A 17,171-nucleotide genomic window follows, 5' to 3' on the forward strand; every position below is an offset into this window, starting at 1 on the left:
TGGACTAATTCCCTCCTTGTCAGGTCAGTAAAATGATTGCAGTCAACCAAGGCTACTTAAAAGTGGAGACTATATTTCCCATTTCAAGAAATGTATTTTTCATGAGAACAGAGAAGACCCAAGGGGAGGTAAATAGGGAGAAATATTTCCCTTTTAATAGAAGGTTGGATAACTAGGCAGGTTGGCTTTAAGGTAAGGAGTGGGAGGTTTGGAGGGGTTTGAGGATTTTTTTTAAAATCTAGAGGATGGTGAAAGTGTGGTAGAGGTAGGAACTATTAAAACATTTAAGAAGTCTTTTTGTGAGGATTTGAAATGGCATGTCATAATATGGCTGTGGGCCAAGTACTGTAAAATGATATTACAATAGGTAGATGCTTGATGACTGACATGGACACAATGGGGCAAAGGGCCTCTTTCTACACTGTAAAACTCTGAGATTTCGTACTTAGCAATGGAACACTATAGTCTCTGCGGCTACCAAATTCTCTCACTGAAATCTAAATATCACAGAACCTATACAATTGCCGTGGTACAGAAGGAAGCCATTTTGTCTATAATGTCTGTACGAACACTCTGATCAGTTTGACCTAATGCCAAACTCTTGCTTTTCCCTGTAATGTCACACATTGTTTTATATTAACTAATCATCTACTGCCTCGATTGAACCTGCGTTCACCACACTTTCAGTCAATACGTTCCAATCCCATACACTAAATATGTGAAAACAAATTTTCTCACTGTAAATTTGCTTGTTTACAAAATCACTATATATAACTATACCCTCTGATTCTCAGTTGTTCTACAAGCAGGAGTAGTTTCTCCCTTATGTATGCGAGCAGCATAGCTCCTTATGTATGCATGACAATGACCTCCTTGGCAATCCTCCATTGCCATGCAATGTGGGGGAACAGTATGAGGCTTTATTGTGATGAATGTGAAGGATCAGGAGCAATATGCCCTCTAAACAGCTGCGCAGTCACTTGAAGGGTCTGCACATGCCAACCGGTATATGGAATACATTAACTTCCATCTCTGGACCTCGTAGGTCCATGTAGCAGCAGTAAAATATAAACAGAACATAGCTCAGAGTATCTTCAGTGAAATTGTGTTATTGTGCTGATATTTCCCACAGATTATCAGATCATAGATCTCACAGGCAGTTACTATGTCTGGATTCCTGAATGTTACTGTTTAAGAATTCCTGGTATCTATCTACAGTCAAGGTGTCAGTGCAACTTCTTTCAACTGTGGGGTGTTTGAAGACACTGCTCATCTCTTGTATGGATGTGCCTTCATCAGGTCTGACAGCAAAAAGTTACACTCTAACAGACATTTTGCGAGTGACATTCTGTTACAAAAGTAAAATGTTATGTACAATGATTTGGCAGAGGTGTCATAACAGCCTAGTAAGTTTATTTTCTTCTTCTGTCTTCTGTTATGTTCAGATGCAGTCCCAACCTTTGTAGCTGGGATTGCGGTAGCCTGCACTGTGGGTGGCCTTATGGGAAGACAAGAATAGTATCCCTGTGATTAGACCCAATGAGCCCAGGTTACTGAGAGGGTTTTGCACAGATGCAAGCTTGTCCTCCTAAGCTTCAACTTCTGCTTGATTTGGGAAAATGGGCAGGGAAGATGAACAAAGTTAAAATCACACAACACCAAGTTATGGTCCAACAGGTTTAATTGGAAGCACAGTAGCTCTCGGAGTGCCGCTCCTTCATCAGATGGTTGTCGGTCTTTGAGCTGACAGAAGATGCAGGTCAGTGCCTTGCTGCTGCAACCTCTTAGGGTTCAGTGCTTCCTGCTCAGAGGTGAAGATGGAGCTGAGGGTCTCTGGTACTGGTCTCTTCTTATTGGAAGTTTGCTGGGTCCGTGAGTGGCTGCAAAAGAGAAGCGAGGGAATTAATTGTCAAAGAAAGATAAACATTTGTGCCAAATAATAATGGGTTAGGACTGTTAATGGGAAAGCAGTGTAGCACCCTGGAGCTTACTGCTTTGGTTCTCCATTGAGTTTTCCACATCCCTGACATGAGCTGTCCTGCTTTGTCTGGCTAATTCTGGCACTTTGTCCTCGGAGGGAGTGAGGAGCCTTACATCCATCAAACCCATCGGTTTTGGCCTGGTTATGGGCTAAATTTTCCTGTATTGTGCTGAAGGAGGGATACAATATACTGGAAATGGATTCCAGAAGAGTTAATTGTAAAGACTGAGCAGGAGAGGTACCAAGTTGTCCCCATCAACTGAATAGGAAGAAAGGAGGGCAGGGAGGATTCATAGTTTGGGAGGATGAGGTGGGTGAAAGCAGGTGAGTGGGACATGATGCAAGCAATACTCTGAGTTACAGAGTGAGCCTTGGTGAGTTTTTTAAAAATAGTTCCTCCAATGCAGATAGATGCCATTCTGTCCATTGAGTCCATACCAACCTTTTGAAGAGCGTCCAGCAATACCCACCCCCATCCCCGAAATCCCGCATTTGCAATAGTTATTCCATCTCTGAGTTCTTGCCCACAAAGCAGGGTGCAAGGTTCCTTTCTGTGTAATATTGCTCTGGAGTCACATTGTGCAAGCCAGGAAAAGTCCCTCACAATCTAAGCTGGGTTTTAAGTGTGAAGCCAGCACAACATATACTGCAAAGTCCTGATGGTGGCATGCACATTGGACCCTGCTGTTGCTGTTCTACCATTCTATGAGAAAGGAGATGAGGGGGACCATTTACGTAGTATGGTGAAGAGAGGAAGATTATGTGAGTAATATTGCCATGAGCTGTAGCAGAACAGGTGCTATGAATCTGTCTTCAAAACATGAACTGAAAATGGGAAAGTTCCAACAAGCATTGGATTTTGAAACCTTTAGACAAAGAACTGTTTTAGAAAAATAATCATTGTATGAGAAAATGAACCTGAAAAGCCCACAGTTAAAGATCTTGAAATTACTGCTTCTTCACAAGAGCTAATGAAGCACAATGAACGACATCACTAATGATTTCACCTTTAACATTTATGACCAAGTTTCATCTATACAGACCAGTAGCATTTTGTTCCTTTAGTATAAGGTGAAAAGGTACGGATGCTAACAGTTCAGATATTTCTGGAGCATATTTCAGCACTGAACACAATGCATTTGATTTGTTGAATCACAATGCTTGTCTGCAGCATTCAGCCTTTTTAATGTGACCATGGAAACAGAATTAAACTTGAATTCAGCCTTTCCCCACCAGGTGTATTTGACAGCTTGAGTTATTATGATTCAGTTCATAAACGCAGCCAACTTCTCATATGAAGGAAAAGACAATCAACATCCAGGTGATGACTGCAGTGGACACGCTAAGGCAAATCAGCCACATTCATTGGAGAGACAAAGCTTGAAAATGAATTAAACCCATATTTCCAGAAAGCCCATTCTCTTCCTTGTTCCTCCCAGATAGAAAGTTATAACTGATTATCAGTTGGCAGAAAAACTTTGATATGAAGTCATTTGGCTTTTGGAAGAAATAATTACTAAGAAAAAATATAACCTTAAATAGCTTGTGTGCATTAGTCTTCAGAAGAGCCCTGCATAGGTATATGGCAAAGTTTTAAAATTGGTTGTCATTGACAACTTATAAATATGTTTAGGAAGTGAAGGATCATTCTTGTTCCAGTATGTCGTCCAGCGAGTGAAAAGGTTAACAAAGTGATATTATTGACAAAATAATCTTAAAAACATGTGATCTACACTGCAATCAAACATAAAACAACACTCAGTAAGTTAAGCCTTATGGGAAGCACGATGGTTCAGTGGTTAGTGTTGCTGCCTCCCATTACCAGGGACCCAGATTTGATTCCTGCTTCAGGTGGCTGTCTGTGAGGAGTTTGCAAATTATCCCCATGTCTTGTGTGGATCTCCTCTGGGTGCTCTGGTTTCCTCCCGCAACACATTTTCAGCTCTCTTTTCCAGCAACACATTTTCAGCTCTTTCCTCCCACAATCCAAAGATGCGCAGGTCAGATGAATTGGTCATGCTAAATTGCCCATAGTGTTAGGTGCATTAGTTAGGGATAAATATAGAATAGGGGAATGAGGCTGGGTGACTTCCTCACCCCCAGTCCTGAAAAAGGATTATACCCGAAACACTGACTTCTCCACCTTCTGATGCTGCCTGGCTTGCTCTGTTCCTCCAGCGTCCTGTTTGTCTACCTTGGATTCCACCATCTGCACTTTTATTTTGTCTCCACACTGTAAGGCTTCTATGATCTCAGCTTCCAATACCCTTACTCTGAAAGCTGGCCATCAGGGCCTTCTGGGGATGACCTTCCCTGTGAAGTTTTCTGCATCAGCAGCATGAGTGAATCAGAGCTCACTATTTGAAGGATTTTGAATGTGATGGTTCTCTCCTCCAAGCTGTTACTTTAAATGCTGATTCAAATTGAAATTTCAAAACTAAGTTCGATGTTTTGTTTTTGATATACAGTTGTATAATGCATGATGAAGCCAAGGTAATTAAATGGACTAGCCATGCTATAATCAAACAATAGGACAAGCTTGTGTGGGACAGCATCCAGCCCTATATTTAAATCCACATTTTGTTATGCAGCTTCTGACATTCCACCTTCTACAGGGGTGTCTCAAAAATGTCCACCTTTTTCCATCAACCGAGGATACCACACAACTATGGTTGATAGTGCCCCTAGCTTTGCATGATCGATTTCCTACACTTCCACCCTCAGCTCTTCTCTTCCCTCCCATAACACTGATAAAGTTCCTCGAGTTCTCATTTTTCAACCCCCACATCTGCATCCGAAGGATCATAAGCAGCCATTTCCGTTAACTTCAATGGGATGTCTCAGTTGGAAAATCAAAATTCTTAACTTTCTATCCTCAGATAGGACATAGCTTATTAGAATTTTCATTAGCCTCTTCACACACTAAATCTACTTCTGATAGACAAATGCTGATCAAATTAATTATATTCAGAATAACAACGAGATTCTGACATCCGTGGATAGAATAGATTCTTTGACATGTTTATCTAAACTTTTGAAGATAACCCATCAAGTGTTAATGACAGAACAGATACTGAAAATTTTAATTTAATAAACATTTTAGAGGCCACAATCCGTCATTTGTGATGCCATTTTGTATAAGAAAATACCATGAACTCTTTCACAACTCAGGACCTGATATTTATATTTAGCTTTTTTAATCCAACAAGTAAATCTAATACAAAGGCAACTATTCCATCTAAAGTAGAAAAAATGTCAGCTTTTTAACAACTAATTGCAATAAACCCATGTAAAACTTGATGATGGACTACCTGGCACTGACCTAGTTACTGGAAATAACAGCAAAGTATGCAAAGTTGACACTGTGAAATTCAATATTGGTGCCAACACTGGGAGAGCTCTCACACAGACTATTCAAGCAACAGCCTGACATGGATACAGTTAAAATTCAAACCTTGCAATGTCTCAGGCAACACTGCCATGTCCTATAGGCAGGACTGATATAGCCATGTTGGTTGGCATGGCATTATAAAGTCCAAAGAGAATTACCCTGGGAGTCCTCAACATTGACTCTTGACTCCATGATGGTTGATTGCAACAGCTAAACATGTGCAAATTAATTACTTGTTGGTTACCCTCCTTTGCTCCCCACCTCACCAATTTCATGAATCTGTTCTCCATATCAAACACTTATCGAAAGAAGCAGTAAGGGTGGCCATGGTGCAGAATGTTGGTGTGTGGTGCCAGAAAGGCACGGCCAGTCAGGTAGCATCCAAGGAGCAGGAGAATCAGCATTCCGAACATCTCCATGATGAAGAGCTTATGCTCAAAACAATGATTCTCCTGCTCCTCGGATGCTGCCTGACCAACTGTGCTTTTCCAGCACCACTCTCTTGACTCAGATCTCCAGCATCTGCAGTCCTCACTTTCTCTATGGTGCAGAATGTTCTCTGGTTGGTGAGATTTCAATGTCCATGACCAAGAATAGCTCAGCAGCATCACTTCTGACTGAACTAACTGAATACTAAAAAGCATAGAGCAAGTGTGCAGCATGTGGAAGGGACAAACTGAAGGGAAAATATAGATGACCTCATCAAACTCCATGTGCAGATGGATTTGTCCTTCATAGCATCAGTAAGACTAGCCATGACATAGTTCTTATGGAGAAAAAAATCTCCACATTGCGGATACCCACCATTGAGTTGTGTGGCACTATCATCATACTAAACAGAATAGATTTTGTACAGATGTAGCGACTCAAAACTGGACTTACATATGGTACTGTAGGCCATCACCCGCAGCAGAATCATATTCCAATACAATCTGCCACCTCGCAGACTGGCATATCCTAACTTTACCATTGCCATCAAGCCAGGGAATCAATTCTGGTTCACTGAAGTGTGCAGGAGAGCATGTCAGGATCCTAAATGTAAACATATCTCATTAGGCATACCTAAAAATAGGTGTCAACCTAGTAAAGCTACATGCATGCTCATCAATGTCATAGCAAGTAATAGACAGGGCCAAGTGATTTCACAACACAGATCAAATCTAAACTCTGCAGTCCGACCTTATTGAGTGGAGTGGTGGTGGACAACTAAACAGCATATTGGAAAAGGAAGCTCCACAAATATCCCCATCCTAAATGATGTGAGAGGCCAGCATGTTAGTGCAGAGTAAGGCTGAAGAATTTTCGACAATCTTCAACCACAAATGCCAAATGGATAATTGATTTCATCCTTCTCCAGAGGTTCCCATCATCAAGTCAATTTGATTCATTTAAATGACTGAAAGTACTGGATAATTCAAAGGATATAGTCCCTAACAGCATTCCAGCAATAGCACTGAAGACATGTGCCCCAGAATTGTTGTGCCCCTAACTGAACTGTTCCAATATAGCTAAAAGCAAAAACAGAAATGATTGGAGAAACTCAACTGGCCTGACAGCATCTTTGGAAAGAAAAGAGAGTTAACATTTTGAATGCAATGACACTTCTTCAGAAACTTAGTTCTAAGAAGGATTAATGAACTCAAAATGGCAATTCTACTCTGTCTCTGCAAATGTTATCTAACCTTCTGAGTTTCTCCAGCAATTTCTGTTTTTGGTTGTTTCAGATCTTCAGCATCCACAGTTCCTTCTTCTTAAATTCCAGTATAGCTACAACTTTGGCATCTACCTGACAATGTGGAAAACAGCCCAGATAAGTCCTGTACACATGAAAGAGGACAGCTTCAACCTAGTGATTACCATGCCTTAATCTACTCTCTATTGTCAATGATGTAATGGCATTTATCATCAACATCACTTGCTTCGAATAGCCTGATCGGTGATGCCCAGATTTAGTTCTACCAGGCTACTTAGCTGCTGACCTCATTGCAGCCTTGGTTGAAACATGGAAAAAAAGCTGAGTTCCAGAGGTGAGGCAGGAGAAACTGCCCTTAACATCAAGTTCATATTTGACTAAGTATAACATCAAGGACTCCTAACAAACACAATGGGAATCAGGAAGACTCTATGCATGTTGAAGTTCTGCATGGTACAAAAGAAGAATGGAGTTTGGAGGTCAGTCATTTCAGCTGCACAATATCTCTGCAGGAGTTCCTCAGGGAGTATCCTTGACTCAACCACCTTCAGCTGCTGCATCAGTCACCATCCGTCTATTTTAAAGTAAGAAGTGGAGATGTTAGTTGACAATTGCACAATATTCAGCACCATTTGCAATTTCTCAGACACCAGAGCAATCCATGGCCAAATACAGCAATACCTGGAATGTATCTTGGTTTGAGCTGACTAGTGGCAAGTGACATTTATGCCACACAACTACCAACTAATGACTATCTCTAACAAGAGGAAGAATATAGCCATTGCCTGTTGAGACGTCACCAAAACTGAATTTCTTCTCTATTAATTTATGTTTGTTACTGGGTAAACACCATTCATTGCCCATCCCTAATTGACCACAGTCATTTATAATTCAAACCCATTGCTTTGCATCTGGAATCAGATGTAGACCAAATCAGGTAAGGATGGCAGATATCCTTCCCTAAAGAATATTAACGAAGCCCGTGGGTATTTAAAATAACTGACAGGAGTTACACAGTTGTAGTTCACTGAGCTTTTATTCCAGTTCTTTTACTGAATGTATATTTTACTCACTGCTATGGTGGGATTCAAATCCATGTTCCCAGAACATTTGGTTGGGAATCTGGATTATCAACCCAGTGACTTTACCACTTAATAACCACATTTCCTTATCCAGGGATCCTATTATCAACAGTTGGGGAGTTATCATTGACCAGAAACTGAACTGGATTAACCATGTAGATACCATGGCTACAAGAGCAGGTCAGAGGCTCAGAAGTCTGCATTGAATAACTCGATTCCTGACTTCTTAAACTTTGTCCACTATCTTCAAGGCACAGGTCAGGAGTATGATGAAATACCCTCCATTTTCCTGGATGAGTACAGGTCCAACAACACTCAAGAAACTTCACACCGTTGAAAAGAAAGCATCCCACTTAATTGGTATCACATCCACAAACTTTATTCCCTCCAACGCTGGTACTCAGTAGCAGCAGTGTGTACCATGTGCAAGATGCACTAGAGAAGTTCACTAAATCACATTAGACAACATCTCCCAACCACTTCACAACTGCCTTCTAGAAGGACAGGACAGTAGATAGATGGAACACCAGCACCTGAAAGTTCTTTCCAAACCACTCACCATCCTGACTTGGAAATATATCAATATTTCTTCAGTATACTGATCAAAATCCTGGAACTCTCTCCCTCATGATATTATGGCTGTACCTATACCAATGGACTAAAGCAGTTCAAGAAAGCAGCTTACCTCTATCTCCTCAAGTATAACTAAATATTGCCAAAAAATGCCGGCCCAACCCGCTACACCCACATCCCTGGAGTGGAAAGAAAAAAATGACTGTGAATTTAGCACAACTTTCATAATTTCAAAAGTAAAAATGCGCCTGAGGTCATAAAAAGATAGTGGTCTTAAGATGAACTGGTGCCTTTCAAATTGTGTTTGCATGTTAGGGTGCATATTTTAAATTTTGGATATGATGTAGCTCACTCACTTAATTTTATTTTCTCCTTTAAAGATGTTCCTACACTATACTTGAACATACTTGAAAATTGGAATAGTGTGAAGCAACTATGTCCAGTGTGAATTAACATTTGAAACAATTCCTCCTCTTGTCTCTTATGGCATTGATTTATGCTGGATAATGGATCTTCCTAGGGCTCCAATCCTTTTCCCAATAGGAGAACCCAATATATAACTGTAGATAGACATTCAGGATCCATTACTGCTCAGTCCAATCCTAACCAAACCCAATGTCCCAAACATACAAATTGGACATTGATTGTGAACAAACACCTTGAACAGTTTTAATCTCCCTGATCAACTTTAATTTGTATTCCTATAGCAACTTTAATTAATAGAGCAGCAGTAACACATTGAAAGATACTTTACAGGAGCATTACCAAGCAAAATTTGAACTGAGTCACCTGAGCTGATAGGACAGGCGAGCAAAATCTTAGCAAAAGCTGTGTGTTTTATGGAGCATCTTAAAACAGAAGGGTGAGAGAGGTAGAGTTGGACAAACAAGGAGCTTATTGATGGAATTCTAGGCTGAGCATCCAGCCATGAATGGTAAAAAGAAAATTATGGATGCACAAGAAGGCACATTTAAAGGTGTGCAGAGATCTTAAAGGATGGCAAGAAATGAAGGGCATGACATAAGTTGCTTGGGGTAAATAATGAAAATATTTGAAACCAATTATTTTTTGGACCATGGGAAATCCTGTCCTACTAAAATGGTTGATTACCAGAATAGTGACAGGTATGCAAGGTTCACGTTATAAAGAAGGGTAGATAGACTGGGACTTTTTTTACTGGTGCGAATGAGGTTGAGAAGCAATCTGATACAAGTTTTTAAAATAATGAGAGGTATTGTTAGAGTTAATGGAAGTTGTCTTTTCCTTAGGATGGGGAATTTCAAGACAAGGGGGCACATTTTTTAACTTGAGAGGAGATTTAAATAAGACACAAGAGGCAAATCTTTTACATAGAGGTTGGTTCACATATGGAATGACTTCCTCAGCAAGTGGTTGATGCGGGTACAATTACACCATTTAAAAGACATTTGTATAGTTATATGAATAGGAAAGGTTTGGAGGGATATGGGCCAGGAGCAGGCAGGTGGGACTAGTTTAGTTTGGGATTATATTTGGCATGGACTGGTTGGACTGAAGGATCTCGTGGTTTATGACTCTGAGTCAGCAATCTGGTTTACATCTGTTCCCTTTCAGGACATTGGAAATACAAAATGAGGAGAGATGTAAAATTGGATGCAGATTCACTAGTATCTAGTTGACTCAATTGCACAAAATCAAGATCTATTGCTTGGGATCCAACTGGGGTTTCCTTATTCAGAGTTTTTCTGAGATCAACTAAACATGAATTATTTTTGCAACACCTGTGCTCTATCTGGGTCAGTCCCGCAGAGTGTGGTGTATTTACCCATTAATCTATAAAAGAAGGATATATTGATAATGGTTTCAATGAGATAGCACAGATTAACTGTGCCTCAGCAGCAAAATAAAGAGTCCAATTAATTACTTTCCTGTTCAGTAATGCATTGACAATGTTATCTTGACCATTTCCTGACAGGAAAACAAATACAAGCAATTTTCATTGAGGTACAGTTAAGTGATCCATATGAAATTAATAATGCATCATAGTTTTGGCTTTCGCTGTATGGCTTGATGCCTAGTGACTTGCATTAATCTTAACTTAATGCACATTTCTGTGTTTATAATTTGCTTAAATCAACAACTACTAGCCCTGTGTAAGTTATAGTAATCGTTCAGTTATTAATTAAAATGTCCCATCAGGACTTGAAATTGTTCCATTCACTGCAGTTGTTTTATTTGCAATGCATTCTGTTGACAATCGTATCCACACAGACCCATTAAACTGCAGAATCTGAACATCCCAGATCAGTTCTCAGGGGGTTAATTAAGGGATGAAGCAGCACCCAAATCTGTGTGTCAGACAGAACGCTTTAATTTTTCACCAATCCTGCAGCATTCTATTGTTCTGTCGCATGATCAAATGCTCAGTGTTTGTGGTGTGTTTTACCAATGCTATTGTTTATTAAGCTACTAAGTTCTGTGGAAGAGAGAAATGCTGGGCACTGTATTAATTAAACAATGTCATGCACAGCACAGTTAGATGTGCTGATGTTGGCAGAGACATAGGTCTCTGCAAACAGCCTTCAATATGACAGGAGCAATGTGCGTTTTACTGGATTCAATGTTACAGGAGGCTTCCACCAGAGGAAATAGTGGAGAAAAGTGCCTGACTTGTGAAAACTACACAGTTCATTTGCTTAGTAGAAAAAAAGGAATATAAAGCTGAAAAAGGAGCTGATATGCTGAACAGCCGATGAACAAACAGACAATTAGAACAAAAGACAAGGAACTTTTAAAAGGTACTCCTCCTTGTTTAATCAAACAGGGATTCTTTTTTGGGGGGCAATGGAGCTAAGGGGGAAATTGTGGTGCAGCTTGAAATTGGAAATATAAGTTTTCTGAAAACCAGAAATTTCAAAGATTATTGCACTGTGAGGATTGTTTAATAGGAAAAAGTAATACCAATTTGAAGTTTTGCTTGAAGAAAATATGGGAGTGTTACGCACAAGAAGACGATGAGAATCTGTAAACTATTGTTTATTGTCTATATTAAATGAGTCCATACTTTGTGTCACTTTAAATATGTGGATTTTTTAAAAATGTGGCTGAATGCAACTGGTATATGATAAATGATCAGGTAGATCATAACCGCATGTATGTTTCCCTCAAAATTATAGATGTTAATTAACTGTTGTGGTACAAAAAAACACAGGGTGATTTTGTGTCTTGAGCTCACGCAAATACAAATCTGAGCAAAGTTAATCATCTACAGGCTTAGTGTGACTTTTCTGTTCTATTGTCCACATTTAGGAAAGAAATAAGAGCATAAAGAAGTCAGGGATAGCAAAATACAAGTACAGCCATCAGCATGTGATATGCAATCAAGAGAATTCAACTGCAGGATAAAAATCTCTTTTCTCAGTCAACTGAAAATTTTAAGCCAACTTCCTTCTGAAGGCACATTTTCTTTAATAGTGAAGTGTGTTACTGCTGAGATCCAACCTTGTCTCACACGATGTTCATTTAAGCACATTTTCCAAGAGAAGCAGTAAAACTGAAAATGACTGGCACTGATCTGAACTTGTTCAGCTCAAATTGGACCCAGATTCAACCCACACTAGTCATTTCCAACTTCTACTGAATCAAAGAAAGCCTACTGTACAGAAATAGACCATTTGGCCCATTGAATCTGCACAAACCCTCTGAATAGAAGCCCATCCTCACCACGAGTAATCCATCTAACCTGCATTTCTCCAGACTGTACAGAAATGCAGACATGGGGAGAATGTGAAAAATCCACAGTCACCGAAGGCTGGAATTGAACCCAAGTCCCTGGTTCTATAAGGCAACAGTACTACCCAATGTGCCACCAAACTGATATTATCTTATATTGTAGTTTTCACATTTAATATTGCTTTAATTGAAAGCATTATTCTTTGAAAAGCATAGACACTGTTTCGTGATGATTTGGATGCTAGAATGACAATTTAACGAAGAAGCTGAAAATTGCCAAAACAATGCAATGAGATATTCTGGTCTTCAGAATCAGAATATCTTAAGTACTTTAATAAAGGTTTATCAAAAAATGGTTTTCAATGGTCAAACAAAATTGGAGGTAATTTTGATATTGTGTGATTTTATACAATGAATGAGTTAATTGCCAGTACTTTTTACAATTTCCTTACATTTTACTTCCATTGCATCAAAGAGCTACACATTGATAATAAGAATAAAATATAAATATTAGCATGTTTCTATTATCTTACTCCAGATTACAATTGCAGTAAGGCCCAATGTTTCCAACGGTCCAATTTGCTTCAAAAAAATATTAAACATCCTTGTACTTTAAAGCCTAGCTGAGAACATATTTTCTACTGCCAGTTTTCAGACTATGACTGTTACCTGCTGATCCCCTATTCATAGGCAGTCACTACCATCCAAGGAATTAGTGACATCGTCATGAGCACTCATAATAAATATTAACTGGGACACCATGAAGTACCCCATTTTCCGTTTGTGGAAACAATTCTGTGGAATCTCTTATATAAGAGGGCACTCTGACAGTGCTGCAGTCCTTCTGTCCAGCACTGGAGACTGAGTTTCAACTCCATCTCAAATGCCTGGTGGTGGATTTGAACCCATAACCTTCTAACTCAGTGGTAAGATCACTAATACTAAACCAAAGCCAAGATTATGATTAATGCTATAACAACTGTCTTCACTAGTATTCTCACCAAAGTTACATGCCAACAGTCTTTTCTGAAATCCTGAACAGAAATGCTTTTTGATATCCATAGTGTTAAGTTTGCACCTACTCACATTATGGGCACATTAGCGATAAATATGCCAATAATTATTTTTGGTTGAGCATTTGGTTGATTGGAGTAACATTTGAGAGTCAGGATTAAGAGATACAAGGTCACGATAAGCATTTCTCAGGACATATATAAAACACACCCTTTCAAATCAAATGAATCAATGATGCCAAATGAGTGAATGGAAAGATCAAATTGAACGAGTTGTTCTGTACCACTCCCCCCAAAAGTACAGCATGATATATGAATCATTGTTAGTCACAGATTAAATTTGCAGTGAGATTTAATCTTTTAGTGATGATATCATCAGATATCAGCTGAGCAGAATGCTAAGAATGACATAAACCTGCCATACAGCATCAGATTTGATATTTCTGACTCCCACAACAAAACTGTGTTCTAAACCAAAACCTTGAATTGTGGGACAAATTACAATCAAAACATTATTTTATCTCCACGTACATAACATTGCTTTCCTCATTTCTGATGGCATCCAAATCCCCCATTGAAACCAGTTCTTGTAATCACTCCTACCCACTCATTTATTATTAAATATTAAAAACACTGGACTGATTGTAGTGCCGCAATCCAAACAAAATAGTTTAGGTTATGTCATATACCGAGCTGAATCACTGAAACAAATACAATATCCTGTTCCAACACACATTTTCAGCAGAGGTCTGTTGCATGTTTGATCCAACCTTTTAGACGAGAGAGATGAGCTCACTGCAATAGCTAGCAGGCAGCCCTATTCTTGTTCTTAGAAGCCCTGAATGTTTCACAAAAGATGACTAATTTCCAGATTGTTGGTTGGTCCCGGGTTGACTGTCCCCATGTGCTAAACAATATTACTATTTCCAGCTCAATCTCAAACTGGAAGAAATATCAGTTATTGGAAAAAAGCCACAATGTTAAGTGAGAGTTTTCTATCTAAACTTATTAATGCAAAGATGCCATTATTTGGAGCTTAGTGAGTAATAATCTGCAGGATCAACAGTTCAGCAGCCTACTGTGTATTAATTATAAAACCCCATCTTTCATAACAAACCTGAACTATGTAGATTGCACAGACAACATAATACCTTAGAAGTTTAGGCACATTTGTTTTGGTCAAAGATTACCATCCATAATGCTTGAGCAGAAAGTCTCCCTACATTGATCCTCAAGTCTCCTTTCCATCAAGTGGCAGGCTTTGGATAACTACTGGCATTTTGTCCATCTAAGTGTGATTGGGGATTGCATCTCCATTACCATTGCAATGTCCCTTAGTTAATTGTGGAACAAAGGGTCAAACAAGTTTAATTGTTGAGAATTTGTCAGTTGAAGTGGTCAATGGCCAGCTGTGTCAAGTAGGCTTCTAGCCAGGGAGGACAGGGCAAATGAAGCTGGCCACATGAACAGTGGAAGTACAGGAATGTGACTATTAACTTCGGGTGAGTGGGGTGAGTAGAGGTGAAGCATTCACTGAGTGATGGATGACTGATGGTCTGAGCAAAATAGATTGTCTCAAGAGGTCGGCTAAAATGAATGAGTGAGGACAGATAAGCAGAGAGCAATCAAGGCTTGCATTATGGTTTGATAAAAGCCTAAGAATTTTGTATGCATACCTTGCCTTTAAAACAGTTCACCTTTAAGGACTCCAGCCGCTGTGTGACTCAGCCTGGAGGTCAGTCAGTCTGCTATGAGCCCCTTGGCTTACTGTAACATCTGCTTTACAACTTAAGTGTTTGACTGTTTTAAGTAAACTAATCCACAGAGTTAATCAGGACCTAACATGTGATTGATTATGAGATCATTCTCGTTAACATGAGCAGCGATGGAAGGCATTTTGTCATTGAGGTCTGTGTTGCTTGCTTAATCAGCAAGCAAGTTAATCTATAGGCGAGACACATCAATGGGCTTAAGTCACGCTAAAGTACATGAGACAACCCTTAAGGTTTTGTCCATTACAGCTTTAGAAATTGTTGAAAACCTGCTAGTAAACAAGCTATTTCCTATCGAGAGGTCAATGTAATTCACATGACAAAAGCAAATGACCAAGGTGTTTGCTGGATTGATAGCCAGCAAGAAAAAGTCAACGACGGTTTGTTACAATGTCCATAAAAATTTCCAGCTTAAATTGGATTACAGCAGACTTCCTAACAGGATTTCAAATGTTTAACTAGTGTTCAAAGTTACAGTTTCCAGATTCAGGTGTGTCTGATCCAGGGGAAAATAAGTCATTAATATTTGCTTAGTGATTAAGGATGAAGGACTATACAGATGTAACGTATCAGGATTAACAGATAAACAGTTAAAAGATTCCCAAACAATACAGACCACATTAGAAGCCCATTCATAGTCAGATTAAATTTCCATATTCTTTGATGAGAATTTGTGTTAGTTAGATAGAAGCCTCTCGGATCCACAGACTACTTAGTGAGCAGGGGCAGAGTTGTCCCTTGTGTTTTTTTTTGTGATGAGATATGAATTAAACAGATTTGTTAGATTGATAATTATAACCATGCCCATGGAAGCTTTCCAGAAAGATTTGTTATGATGGATATAAGTTTGAAACTATTGTTACAGGTCAATGAAATTTATGGATGCAAATTATAAACTCGGCAGTTGACACAGTCACTAAAACTCAATGCAGCAAGTTATGAGGAAGGTGTGGTCTTCTGCATGAAACAAGGTAAACACCTACCTTTCAATTAATTTCAAAAGGTATTTTACATAACAAGGCCACAGAGGCTGTACCTGAGAACAACAATTAATTCAGTTATAAAAATCCAAATAGACTCTGTCCAAGGAAAACTTTTAAGCTACAATCTTGATCATCTGGCTTGTCACCAAAGTAGTATACACTAAGTGATCCATATATCAATATCTGATGGCATACACCACAGGACAAAGTCTAGTGAACATATATTTCATATTGTCAATCTCATGGAAAGCATTAACACCTCCGAACATGTTTGCAAAAATTCAAATTATATGCCTTCATAAAACTGCTGACTATTTGTTATTAGCTAACCTTGTCACAGGAGCAAGTGTTAAGACACTAACCCTGTAAATTCTAGACAAAATAGCATGTACCCACAGACATTGGAAATCATAATGAAACCTACAAATGGAAAACATTTGATACAACAGTGGTGGCTCAGTGGTTAGCACTGCTGCCTCACAGTGCCAGAGTCCCAGGTTCGATTCCAGCCTGGGGCAATTGTGCAGAGTTTGCACATTCTCCCTGTGTCTGCATGAGTTTCCTTTGGGTACTCTGGTTTCCTTCCACATTCCAAAGGTGTGCAGGTTAGGTGAATTGGCTGTGCTAAATTGTCCATAGCGGTTAGGTGCATTAGTCAGAAGGGGGGGGGGGGGTTATTCTTTGGACGGTCTGTCTTCGGAGGGTCAGTGTGGACTTCTTGGACTGAATTGTAGACACTACAATTGCCTGCAATTGCAAGTGAAAGTGCACATAGTGATCTCACAGTACTCAATTAGTAGAGTCAATTACGCAACAGACATATCATGAGACACTTGGAGAACTGAAAATGAAAGAAGAATGGAGCACTTCACATTAGTGAAGCTAAAATCTCAGTTCTCTATTATAAAGAGAAAAATGAACATTCTAGACAAGAAGGTGAATGCCTAGCTCAAAATCCAAACTTGCAAATAC

General features: G+C 39.3%; 1 protein-coding gene across 6 annotated transcripts in view; it reads left to right on the plus strand.

The window, feature by feature from the left end:
- lingo2 (leucine rich repeat and Ig domain containing 2) overlaps nucleotides 1–17,171 on the plus strand; it is a 717,008-nt gene that overhangs the window by 619,042 nt on the left and 80,795 nt on the right. The window contains exon 1 of one of the 6 annotated variants that reach the window (XM_072587707.1): nucleotides 11,391–11,497. The exons of the other annotated variants lie outside the window; for them this stretch is intronic. The gene's annotated coding sequence lies outside the window, so the exon portion shown is untranslated. Of the gene's footprint in view, nucleotides 1–11,390; nucleotides 11,498–17,171 lie in introns of those variants that run through there. 6 annotated transcript variants of the gene reach the window in all.

Source organism: Chiloscyllium punctatum, chromosome 2, assembly GCF_047496795.1.
Source record: "Chiloscyllium punctatum isolate Juve2018m chromosome 2, sChiPun1.3, whole genome shotgun sequence".
NCBI lineage: Eukaryota > Metazoa > Chordata > Chondrichthyes > Orectolobiformes > Hemiscylliidae > Chiloscyllium > Chiloscyllium punctatum.